The sequence below is a fragment of the Chenopodium quinoa genome, unplaced genomic scaffold (genome assembly GCF_001683475.1).
Source record: "Chenopodium quinoa cultivar QQ74 unplaced genomic scaffold, ASM168347v1, whole genome shotgun sequence".
Lineage (NCBI taxonomy): Eukaryota > Viridiplantae > Streptophyta > Magnoliopsida > Caryophyllales > Amaranthaceae > Chenopodium > Chenopodium quinoa.
In genome coordinates, this window is record NW_018744151.1 from 4,259,047 (window position 1) to 4,272,393 (window position 13,347).

Genomic DNA, 13,347 nt, shown 5'->3' on the forward strand with positions numbered 1-13,347 from the left:
ATTATTATGAGCTATATAACTATGTTACCCAATAAGATTTTTTGGGCTGCAACTACTGTACTAAAAATTGTAATGCAAAGTAGAATGGGCTTTTGGATTTTTAAACTCCCATTATAAAGAGAGAGCAAAAAATCCGATTATAAAGAGACCTAATGGGGTTGCAAATCAAGCAAAGCTTGCAAAGTTGCAAGTGCATAAATTTTAGGAAAATTATAATCTAATAATCCCACCTTTAGTCGGTCTTCCATAAACAATCCCACCTTTTGAAATTCCAGAAACAATCCCACTTTTGAGCCTCATCTTCCACTAACGATCCCATTGACCTACAACTTGTTAAGCAGATTATTTTATTTATTTATTTATTCATTTTAACTATACTCCTTCTCAAGCCACTAGTCCAACCACCACCCAACACTCACTCCTTACCGCCACCCCACAACCAAGCCACCACGAAACTCACCAACCACGTCGGAAAATCCAATAACCACCCCCGAAACCCAACCCCCACCACGAAAACTCCACCCACTGCCACAAAATCCCCACACCAGCCCCCTAAAAGGCTGAAACTCAATCCTCAGCCACGAAATACTCCACCCCAGCCACGAAATAGTCTACTCCGGCCCTGAAAAACGTCACCCAACGTCTCCAATTCAATTTTTGGTTTGAAATTAAATGCAAATTATTATTTCAATCATCTGAAAAATCGAATTGAAAGGGAATGAATTGATGAATTCAGAGGAGAGTGAAACATACCAAAGAGAAGAGAGAAAGAGAAGGAGAAGGAGAAAGAGGGGTTCTGGGCTGCGGATTGGGTTGGGTTTTTGGGGAAGCTAGGCGGCTGCAAGTGCTGATTTCGGGCTTCAGGGGTTGGGTTCCGACGCCTTGAAGGGGTAGGTTGGGTTGCCGGGAAAGGCAAGGGCGGGGATGGGGAGGGGATGCGGTGGCAGGATGGGGAAGGGATACGGTGGCTAGGCTGGGGGTTTTGGTTTTGTTTTTTTTTATTATTATTATTTTTTTTATTAGTTTGTTTTTTTTAAAAAAAAAAAGTTAAACCTATTAAAACCTGACACGTGTCTTATAACCTATGAAAACCGGTTATCAAAACCATACAACCGGTAAAGGATTGTTAATGGAAGATGGGGGTTTAAGGTGGGATTGTTTCTGGAATTTCAAAAGGTGGGATTGTTTATGGAAGACCGACTAAATGTGGGATTATTAGTTTACATTTTTCCTAAATTTTAATTTGTTGGTATGGATTATGGAGCAACATTTTTAAGGATATTTCTGACGGGATATTTACTTTTAGCATATGAGACAATCGTATAAAAACGGATATAATAACATTAACTGTGAGTGACAACATGATCAGTACATGTTCAAGTCTTTATAAACACATACATGTTCATAGCAAAAGAATAGGGTGAAATTTGATTACAGGTAATTTTATCATAATTTTACAAATGACTTGATTGATTAAACCCAAATTGATGTGATGTTCTTCCGACAATAGGTTTAAACAAATTCCTGATTGAAGAATTTATGAATGCTGGTTATAAATTCCCTTTATTTCATACAGTAATTCCTATTCTCTTTTTGAAATTTGAAAATGAAGAAGCTTCCATCAACTTCAAAATCTGCCTAATTCTCCCTAGTAGCAGCCCTCATCAGGACATACTTCGACAGGTGAGATAAGCTATGAGTAAGATATTTAGAGGGGATACTTGTAAGTTGTAACACATTAACAGGGAGTAAGTATAATTATTCTTATTTACGCCATATGCCCATACATTATAATGTGTAGTTGTTTAACTTCAAATTAAATATTACCTCCGTTTCATGTTTTGTGTACTTTGAAACATTTTATATCTCACAAATAATGCCCAAAGTTGCAAAAAAAAATATAAAACGGAGGTAGTAAAAACCTAGATTCTCTTTCGGTATATTAAGGAGAAGTATTGGCGCATAGGCCCTATGCATTTCGCATGCAAATAGCATGACATTTTTGTAAATAATGGGAATTTGATAAAAAGAATTGGTGGAAAATATGATGGTAAAAAATACCACTACATGATTATTAGTACACAAAAGTACTATTCAGACAACTTATACTTTAATGGTACATTATACATTCATATTATGATAATAGTACACAAAAATGTACCACTATACCATATTAAGAGAGAAAATGTACCATCGAATCCCATACCGCCCTTCTATATGCATGCGAAATACATAAAGCCTATACGCCTAAATACACCAGTATATTCACATCCTAGATAAATTTCACCATTTCCTTTCAATGTTTCTCCCTCATTGTTTAAGTCCGACCTAGCAAGGAATAGGTGAATACCAACAACCATTTTAAATTGTGGATCGCTAAACATCGCCCGCAAATCTCCACATAAAGCCCACAAACTTATATTGAAGTTACAATATTGCCCTTGACCTTAAAAAAAAACACAACCTCAATAAAAATCAAAGTACGGGGATGTCGAGGCTCGTGGCGGCAAGGTGGTTGGCTCGTGGCGGCAAGGTAGTGGTGGCTCGTGGCGGCAAGGTGGTGGTGGCGCCAGGTCCGGCAGCCACGTCCACCGGCCTGGCGTCTGGGCAGGACGCCCAGCCACGGTGAGTGGCGTTTGGGACAGGCGCCAGTCACTGTGGCTGGGTGTCCTGCCCAGACGCCAGGCCGGTGGACGTGGCTGCCGGACCTGGCGCCACCACCAGCCACGGGCCGTCCTGGCCAGGCGCCCCAGCTGCCTTAATTTTTTTTTATTTATTTTTTTTTGGAAAATCAGAAAAATTTTCTAATTTTTTTTTTAATGTGTTTGATTTTTTTTTTAAAATATTTATTAATTTTATGTGTTATTTTTTATAAGTCTAGTATATATATTTTTTATAAAATCAAATAAAAAACATAAATTTCCACATCCTAAATCAAAACATAAATTTAATAAACACAATTTAAAAAAATAAAAAAAAAGGCAAAAAAATAAAAAAAAATTAAAAAGTAAGGGCGGCGTCCAAACCAGACGCCAGTGCACTGGTGGTGGCGCCTGGCCTGGACGCCAGTGCACTGGTTGAGGCGCCTGGGCTAGACGCCAGTGCACTAGTTGTGGCGCCTTGCCTGAACGTCCTTGCCATGGTTCCGGCGTCCAAACTAGGCGCCACCTCGTTTTCCGTCGAAGACGACGTATCTCCGGCGACCCTCGCCTCTCCGGCCTCCCTGGGCAACCCAGTACGACTCCACATTTGTTAGATCGAGATTTGTTCACTTTGGGTACGATTTTAGAAATGGGCAAAATTGTCAAACCATGTCTAATTTGTGGGCTTTATGTGAAGATTTGCGGGCGATGTTTAACAAATCCCTTTAAATTATAGATGGCCAAATTTATTAGCCATTCCTAATTATGATACTCCATATCAATATTTCGACATAAACATTCTTTATAAAAATGTGTCAAAGCCCTTTTAACATATTCCAAACTTGACAATTCAACCAATTAATTTAATTTATAGGAAACTATAATCAAAGAAACTTTGAATATGTCTGGCCAATTATCTTAAATTTCAAATCAAGACTAGCCATTTTATCCCACTTGGATCGTCAATAGGAGAATTAATCAGTTCAAAAAGTTTTATTAGATGTTAGGAAATGAATCTTGACTTTATTATAAACTATGTAGAAATTTTGTACAATATGTACGCTACTCATGTTTCATCTTTAAATATTAAATATACATGGAACTTGGTAGTCCTTTAAGTCATATAATTTCAAATATAATTAAATGATATACTAAATCTCTAAACAACTCCTAACGCACATTTGATTGTAATCTCACAAGTTAGGTTTTTTGCTGCCTACTCCTCGCTGCTTCTATCTATGTTTGTTAGCATGTACGAAGTATTAGATTTATATACATTGTAATATGTGTATATGTTCTTAAATTCAATCACAAAGATTGTATTGCGTTAAGGCATTCCCCTTGTGAGGTTACTTGAGTTTCTCGATCAGGGGTTACTTGAGTTATTCGGTCAGGGGTTAGTCGAATTGCCGGGACTACTCGAGTTTCTCGTTCAGGGGTTATTCGAGTCACAATTTTTTGTATGCGGCCTGATCGAGAAACTCGAGTAACCCCTAATTGAATAACCTTTAATCAAGTGAACCCCTCGAGTAACTCCTGTCCGAACCCCTCAAGTAACACCTGATCGAGTATCTCAATAAACCCTTGACTGAAAAACTCGAGTAATCCCTAGTAAAAAAAATTCGTTACTCCTGCCGCACCAAAAAGTTACTGCCTAACGTTTTCCTTAATTTTTCTTACCTTTATTAAAAAAAAAAAAAAAGATTGTATGTTCTTAAATTTAATCATAATAAGTATTATTTTACATGAGTAAGGGCCTATTCTAATTGACTGAATTGAACTGAACTGACTGAATATTTTACGTGAAAAGGAAATTAAGAATTAAAATGGAGTGAACTCAAAATAATCTGAAGAGAACAGGCTGTAAGACGTATATACCATCAATCTCTTAAAATTTTGTTAAAAAAACTCTTCAAGTTTTAATCAGACTAAGTTGTAATTGTATTTTCCCCTAAAACAAAATTTGTAAGGTAGTTGTCGGTCGGTAAATATCTCTTATTTATAAAGGAAATCGATAAATATCTTCTTGACTTCTTATCAAACTTAAAATTGGATGGGTTGCCCATAACATGTTATTTTTCCCAAAGATAAACAGTCAACCACTCAACCTGATATATTTGGACTTAGCTAATATTTTTAATTTACTCCTATTAACAACATACTCAAATAATCAAAACAACCAACTTAATTGTCAATTGATAAAACAATCCAAATAAACTAATTTTAGGCAATTAAAATTAGTGGCCTAATTAATCAACAATCAACCAACTTATTAAAATCTTATTGCTACATCAGTAGTTAGCCAAAAAAATTGTCTTATCTAATGTTATTGTCATCTTATTCATATCACTGTGTTGTTTTCATACAAAACGACATTAGTTGACATTTGTTTAGACTGTTAATCAGTTAAGCCGTCCAATCAATTTCGTAGAAAGAAAGTAATTACCCTTTAATCCTTTATGAATTGTTTGATCAATGATAGAGTATAAAACATATTCTCGTATTTTAAACATTAGCTTAAGATTTTGATTGGTATGATCTTATAGTATCAGAGCCTTTGGTTCAGATGATCCTTTAACATGGTTCTATCAATCAACATTACATGCCTTGCACAAAATTAATCTCATACTAATTTCTATAAAATAGAAAGTTCAAAGTTGCACCCCATGATTAATATATTGAAGTTATTATCATGATATAAATCCTAAATCGACAGTACAAATTGAGAATGCTTGAACACAAAGCAAGAATATTACACGCTCAACTCACCGAAAGTGAAAATTTGCAACATTTTTCACTTATTGAGGTAAAAGGTTCTTGATTTCTTGAACTTTATAATCCACAACATATATTATGCTACTTAGCTTAGGTTTTACTCTTTATAATTAGAAGGTTATGAATAGATGGCAATCAAATAATTGATGCAACTGTTTTGCTCCTTTGGTATCTCTTGAAATTTTAAAATACCGAGTTAGGTTGTTTGGCGAACATATGTTATTTAACTAACAACATGTGTAATTAAAGGCTATAATAACCTTATTAGATAGTTTGATAAGCAATTTTTTCTGATTACATAAAGCATGGACAACTTTTGTAATTTTAAAATATATGAAATATTATATACTCTCTCCATTCTTAAATACTTGCTCCATTTTTTTATGCACGGAGTAATAAAAGAAATTGGAGAAAGTAATACAATATGGATGTGGGTAGAGGAAGAATAAAAAATTATAAAAAGTAAAATAGGTTGAGAGAAGTGGAGGAGAGAGAATATTAAATTAATAAAATATAATTTATGCTGGTTCCACTAAAGTGAGAGAATTGAATTAAATATTATAAAAGATTTCTAAATAAGAAAATAGAGCAAGAATTTAAAAAAAAAGGCTAAAAAAGAAAAGTAGAGCAAGTATTTAAAAATAGAGGAAATACCTAGCAAACTTACAATTTAGTGTCTATTTAGATTTTTAATAAATAAAAAAAAAACAAAAAAAAAAAACAAATTCCTCTATATCATGTTACCTAAAATTCAGAAATGTAAAAATCATTTTGTCTTGACAATATATTCACCATCAATAATTTGAGCTAAACAAAAAAAAGGTACATAAGTATGTAGGTCCTAAACCATAAAGAGTAGTGCTTTTTCTCCAAAATAAAAATCATTAATTTTCATCATTTCATATAATTCCATAAAAGTGTTACAGTATGATAAATGGGCCAATTGCTATTCATTTTTGGTAGTACTCTAGTAAATAGGAAGGCCCTTTTTGCACAAATTCGTATGCTTATAGGTTTTGTTCCTTGTAGAATTTTAGGATTGAATTTTTATGCTTGTTCTCTTTTTTTCTTTATCTTTTTCTTTGTCATCATAATTATGAATTGTCCCAAACATTGTATGTGATGGTTGTTCCCTTTCGTTTTCATGGTTGATGCTTCTTACCAGTATCTATTATATGATTGATTGCCTAACTTTCCGCTAATTAGGACTCTTTGCTTAGGGAAGACCATAGAAGATGATTAACATGATACTTAGTAATCTCGTCCTGTCAAAATAGTTGCTACACTTTTATATAACATGCATAAATAGAATTTATGCGATCCGACAATTTATTGTCATAATATACAAGGGCGAAGCCACGGGGGGCTGGTGGAGGCCCGGCCCCCGCGGCCCAACTTTGTGGGTTAGAATTTAACTCTTGGCCCCTACAAGATTTTGGATATAGACTAAACATTTCACAATTAAATAGTGGTATAGCGTTTGGCATAGCGGTGCTTTGCCTTCATGTTTTAACTTTCAAACCCCGTGACACTAAGTTCGATCCTCATTATCATTAACTTTTCATTTTTTTTAACTCTTGCTGAGATGCTGCTTGGTGGCAGGCTATAAGCCTGTAGACTAGATTCTTTCTTATTTGACAAAGTTAAAAAAAGAGGCCTAAGTAAACTAGCAGATTAATTAATATATATTTTATAATTATACTACAACAATTCTAATCATTTTTTCACTTTTAAGGACTATTTGCTTACATTACATTAAATTTTATATTTACTAAACTTTGAGTGTGATCCCAAACTACTACTATGTCTTGCCTTGAAAAAAAAAAAAATAATAAAAACAAACTATATAGTAAACAAATGTATAATTATAATTATCATCCCAATAAGTGCAAGAATAAAAGATAATACTCCGTAATATCTATTATAGACTATAATCAATTTAACATATTAACCGGCCCCCATAACTTTATAATCCTGGCTTCACCCCTGATAATATATCATCCATTTCCCTTGGTATCTTGGTGATACATTTCTATCCCTCCAATACTCTTTTTATCCTAACGAATAAAGAAACACACGCAATGCGTGCACGTACAATGTAAGAACGAATCTTCAAGCGTTATTTTTCTCATTCTAATAAAAAACAATAAACATTAGTGAATGCAAATTTAAAAATTGTTGGTACAATACAATGAATATTAGAAATCTTTTATAATTGTTATAAAATAAAAAATAAATAAATAAACCAATTGATGAAGTCATCGAGTATTTTTTTATTGAATGTTTAAAAAAACGGTTGATAAATACTACAATATAATACTTGTACTATTAAAAAAAGTTGAGAGGCATAATTTAAGGTAAGTAAAATTTATCACCTAAATCCCCACTTTAGTTTATATAAAGAAGTATTACTATAGATTCTCTAACAAACCTCACCATCATCCCCAACTCCCCACCCATGCCAACCACGCACCATCACAACAATCCAATCCACCATCATCAACTCATGAACCTGACAGCCACGCACCACCACCACCACCACCACCATCTACAAGCTAAGAGGGTTATTGGACAGGTTTGTCCAATTAAAAGGGTCGGATGGGGTCGCATATTAAAAGGTCTTGATCCCTTTTTTTTTTTTTTTTTAATATAAGGTTAAATTGAGCTTCAATGTGTTTTGTGTGTGACTGATCATATCATATGTGACCTCTTGTAAAATAACAAAGTAACCCCTATAAGGCTGACCAAATAACCCTCATAATATTGATAGTGTAATCTCTATATGACTTTTTGTGAAAAACTACCTTATACAAGTCAGATTTTGTGAAAAACTACCTTATGAAAAAATATTGTAAGAAACTACCTTATAAAACAATTAATGTTGTAAAAAGCTATCTTTTATCGAATTATTGTACTGAATAAGAGACGCATAATAACCCATTTTCAATCATTTTTTTCTCCCTTTTTCCACCCAATTTCTCTATAATCCCCCTATAACCCCCAATTCCCTTTCTTTAATTGTTAAATTAAACACATGGTACCAACTTACAAGTTACAACATTTAATTTTTATAAGGTAGTTTCTTACAACAATTTTTTACAAGGTAGTTTTTCACAAAATTTGATGTATATATAAGGTAGTTTTTCACAAAAAGTCCATCGATCTCTATAACATTGACGAAGTAACTTCCGTAATGGTGTGGTAGTGGTGGTGGTTGTACGTAGTTGACATATCCTTATACAGTAATAATAACAAACTAACCCCTATATATGATGGTGTGGCTAGCCACATATAAAAGTTTGTGATTGGGCTTTTATGTTGAAGGGTCATTATAGGACTTTTTATTGACATTCCGATAATCTTTTATGGTCACGGTGGTGGTTGTACTTAGTTGATGTATCCTAACCTCCACTTAATAAGTACTTTCTTAGTTTATTTTTTTTAATACTTGTAACGCTTCTCATTTTACGCTTACCAATACAATATTATTTCAATCACTTTTAATTCACATTTCCAAAACATTGCAAAAATTTGATATTATAAAAGTATATATCGAGTTGTATACTTGTATTCAACAAGATCTCATGTGATTATATATTTTTTTTAAGATTAAATCAAGTATATACGTACTAAAGCCAAAGTGTTGGAAGTCTTACAAAATTGAGCAAGTATTAAGCAAAAAATTTCCAAGTTCATAAGGCTTGTTTAAGTCAATTTTCATAATTATAGAGTACATGCAAGCTAAGTGAATAAATGATGAGGACTTACATTCAAAATAGAAATAGAGAAATCTTAATGGGGAAAACCTAAAATGACAAATTGACAAAGACATCCTTAAGGAAATGAGAAATTAATTTGAGTTCGTAGTTGTTATGATTCTTTAGTGAATTATCCCATTGTTTAGAATTACGCTGTTACTCAACTTTTACGATTCCTTACTAAATTGCATCTGTTATTTACAATTGCGCTCTAACTCGACCTTTACGATTCTTTACTAAATCACATCTATTATTATAATTGCACTCTAACTCAAACCTCTACATTCTTTACTAAATCTCATCCATTATCTATAATTGCCTATAACTAATCCCTACTTGGTATATGCCTATAGCCCTATAAATATGCATAGTAAAAGAAAGGAGACAATTAGAAAGCTAAAAATACGTACTAGTATAAAATTTAGTGAATTGAAGGCATAGACCACAATAATCCACAGTCCATAGGAAAAAGGAGTGAAGTAGAAAAAAGCCAAAGCAATGAAAATGACACAAGGGCACACTCAATAAGTAGCAATTTCGTTTAGACTTTGTCAACCTAAAGCCTATTGTCTCTTTCAAATTTCCACATCAAAATTAGCTTTTTTTTTTTTCAGTAAGAAAATTCCAAAAGCTTAGGCAAAACCATATATAGGGAGCCTCATCTAGTCTCTAGTTCTAGAACACGTACGTTCTAATTATTCACACCTTACTTTATTTTTATCTTTTTGCTCCCAAAATCACATATAATGGTTTATTTTATTTGGATTTCAAATTCTATTTTACCATAAAGATTCTTATTCTTTTGGACAACAACATGTACATACTTCATATGATATGGCAGAAAGCAACCACTAATTACTTTAGATCCGTAACCCAATTTTGACGCTTCTCTTGTCTCTCTTTGAGTAGTATATGGATAATTATTATTATTATTATTGTTGCTTAATTTTAAAACCACATACCAAGTATGTACACAAATTATCGATTGGTAGGTTAGTGTCTATTGAATTTAATTTCTTACCGGTTAAATTATGCTCTGTAAATCTCTCCCTACTAACAAATATATATGTTGTTAATTTAAATTATACAAGTATTGTTAGATATTGATGTGATAATATATTTAGAGTGATGACTATAAATTTAATTCTGAAAGAGTCTCGTGAATAAATGTTGAAAATGTATAGTTAGAAGATTTTGTTACTAGTAACGTAAACAAAACATGTGCTATCTTACTATATAGATGTGTCTTTTTATGTATCACTATTTTTTTTTTCTTTTTTTACACAAATATGTATCATTATTTAATAGTTTTAACAATGTAAGCATTTTACTTATTAAAAATGAAAGACGCTAATCATCAAATTTTACATTGACAAGCCTATAAATCATTACATCGTCCACTCAAATATAATCAAACACCTCCTTTGCATTTTGGCTATTGCTATCATAAAGTAATTTGTTTTTTTTTTTTATTTGAAGTAAAATGTTGTGGTTTAAATTTCTAAATATCTATTATGGTTTGGTTTTTTTTTTTTTTTTTTTTTTTTCTTATCATTTGATTTAACTATAGTCGTCTTTTGGATTGTATTATTTGTATGTTAATATATGAAGCATGGGTTGTATGTTAATATATATGAAGCATAATATCATCAAGCAAGGGGTCTTATTAGATTCCTCTTAATGCACAATTTTTTTTTATTTTCTTATCATTTGTATTATTTGTACTTTTGAATAATTTTATTAATATAAAATTTCATATAACGATGAATTAAACGAAAAAAATTTCCAATTAAATGATGTGTTTTAGTTTGGTCAAACATTTCAAGTCTGATCTAATTTAATTGGATTCTTATATAAATTAAGAACCTATTTAAATAAGGCGATGAAGCTAAGAGAATAGATCTTAAAACAGGAAGAATTCCATCTAAAGCCTTAGTAAAACTTTCACACAGTCACACTTGTAACAATATATGTGTTTTACTATGTCAATCTTAACCAATTGACTTAAACAAGGACTTGATTGAAGATAAACATCATTAATTTTAGCTAATTAAAAAGCTTCTAGAACATTTTAGTAGGAAAACATGTCTTTTTTTTTAATTAATTATTCCACGATTTAGAAACGATATAAAAGTATATACTATTATGACTTATTGAGTCATAATATAAAATTGTTTTCTCATGTCGGATCAAAGTGTGTGTATTTTCTCAATTTGTTACTCCTATTATTCATATATAGTACAATTTACTAATTTCGGAATTTGAATATATATATCTAGTTAAGTTCAGTAAATAATTGTATAATTAAACACCTATTATGTGTAGAAGGTCAATCTATGTATAGGGCATTAGGTTGGTTCAATCTATGTATAGGGTTTTTAGGTTGAGAATATATTTGTATGTATCACATGATGAGTTAAGTGTCACCAATATGATTGTTATCCATATAGTTTATGATTTTATGGGATAATTAGTGAGAATTATTCTTGAAGGAAGGTTTGGTTACAGTCAAACAATGAGCTGAGATTAATGGATATGTTTTACGCAATACAAAGAATTCTTTGTGTGAGGTTATTTGCACTATTTAATAAGGTTTGGTAATTCGACTTTACAGGCCTGCTCGAGCCAATTTTATATTAAGTTTAAAATATATCAACAACAATGTTAAATCTTATTATTAAATAATTAAATAAATAAAAGAAAAATTTATATTGACAAGAGTTTGATTGGAGCCCATTCAAGCTTCTCTTAAATTAGTAATATCAATTTGGATTAGGGATTTAGAGATAATGTATATATGTACATATATGTTAGGTTAGGTTAAAGATACGTCAAGCCTAATAGTATTGTTGCATGATACGGTGTATATATATTATATATATATATATATATATATATATATATATATATATATATATAAAGGTTCAATTATCTATTACTTGTATTTATCTTGTATTAAATTACTTCTATTTGTATATATTTTTACATAATCATTTTAAGTAAAATTACCTCACAATAACATATCATAATCATGACTTCATATAACTATCAACTTGATAATTTTGAACTAAAATTTGGTCGTCCTTTTCTTTACTTTTCCATTCTTATTAATTAACTCAAAACTAACGTATAATTTATGTGACAGCCGAGTAATTTACAGGAAAAAATTATATACCTTCTAGGAGACATGTGGCGTCTAATATATTAAATTATTTATCTTTCCCAATATGATTATTATAATATATAAATAGCTTAGCTTGAATGAGAAAAATCCATAAAGAAACAGTGTGTTGTGTATACTACGGAGTAATTACAATCTTTATAATTAAAGGGTGGGCCTTGGTTAGCTAAAGCTTAAGGTTTCTGCATCTCAGCTTCCTCTTGTTTCTTTAATTAATTATTTTAATATGAAGACAAAGTTTAGCTTTGAACACTATTTTGGATTTAATCACACGTTATTTTCTTACCGTTTAACTAAGCCTATCAAATCAAGCCACTAAACTATGTCTAGTCTAGTGACTTCAAAGAAAATGAAGAAAACAACCCTTTTAATTTAATTTCATTTTAATCACTAACTAAAAAGCACACATATTAATTATAGAACCTTCCTTAGCATTAGGTGTAACAAGGGTCCAACTTAAGCATATGGTCCAAAAGTTTGGTCTAAAAGGAGCATCTTCAATTTTAAATTATAATTTATTGGTTTAGTATACTATATAATCATCATTTGGTAAGCTGCTTCTGAATAATATACATCCATAGTAGTAAAAATATGTACTGTGTATTAATTAATTAAATAAATAAAATATGTTAAAAATTAAAATAAAAAATTTAGGTTGCTGGCTACATCTTCTTGTTTGATGGTGTTACATACTTACGTTGTTACCTGTCATAGTTATTTATGGTAAAATCTAAAAAAAAATTAAGAGTAGGTTTCCGTTAATTACTAGATTATGAGTTAGTTATCAAAGTTAGTTCTTAATTAGTTCAGCAAAATGTGAAAAAGTCAAGACTGATTTAGAATAATTTACCTTTTATTGTGAATTATCTGTAAAGTTTGGGTTTACAGATGAAGATTAATTCCACAAATTACAAAAACCTCACTCTCATGTGAGTTGTAACCTTGTATGAAGTCACATGCCTCTCTTTGTGATAAAAGTTAAACAAAGAAG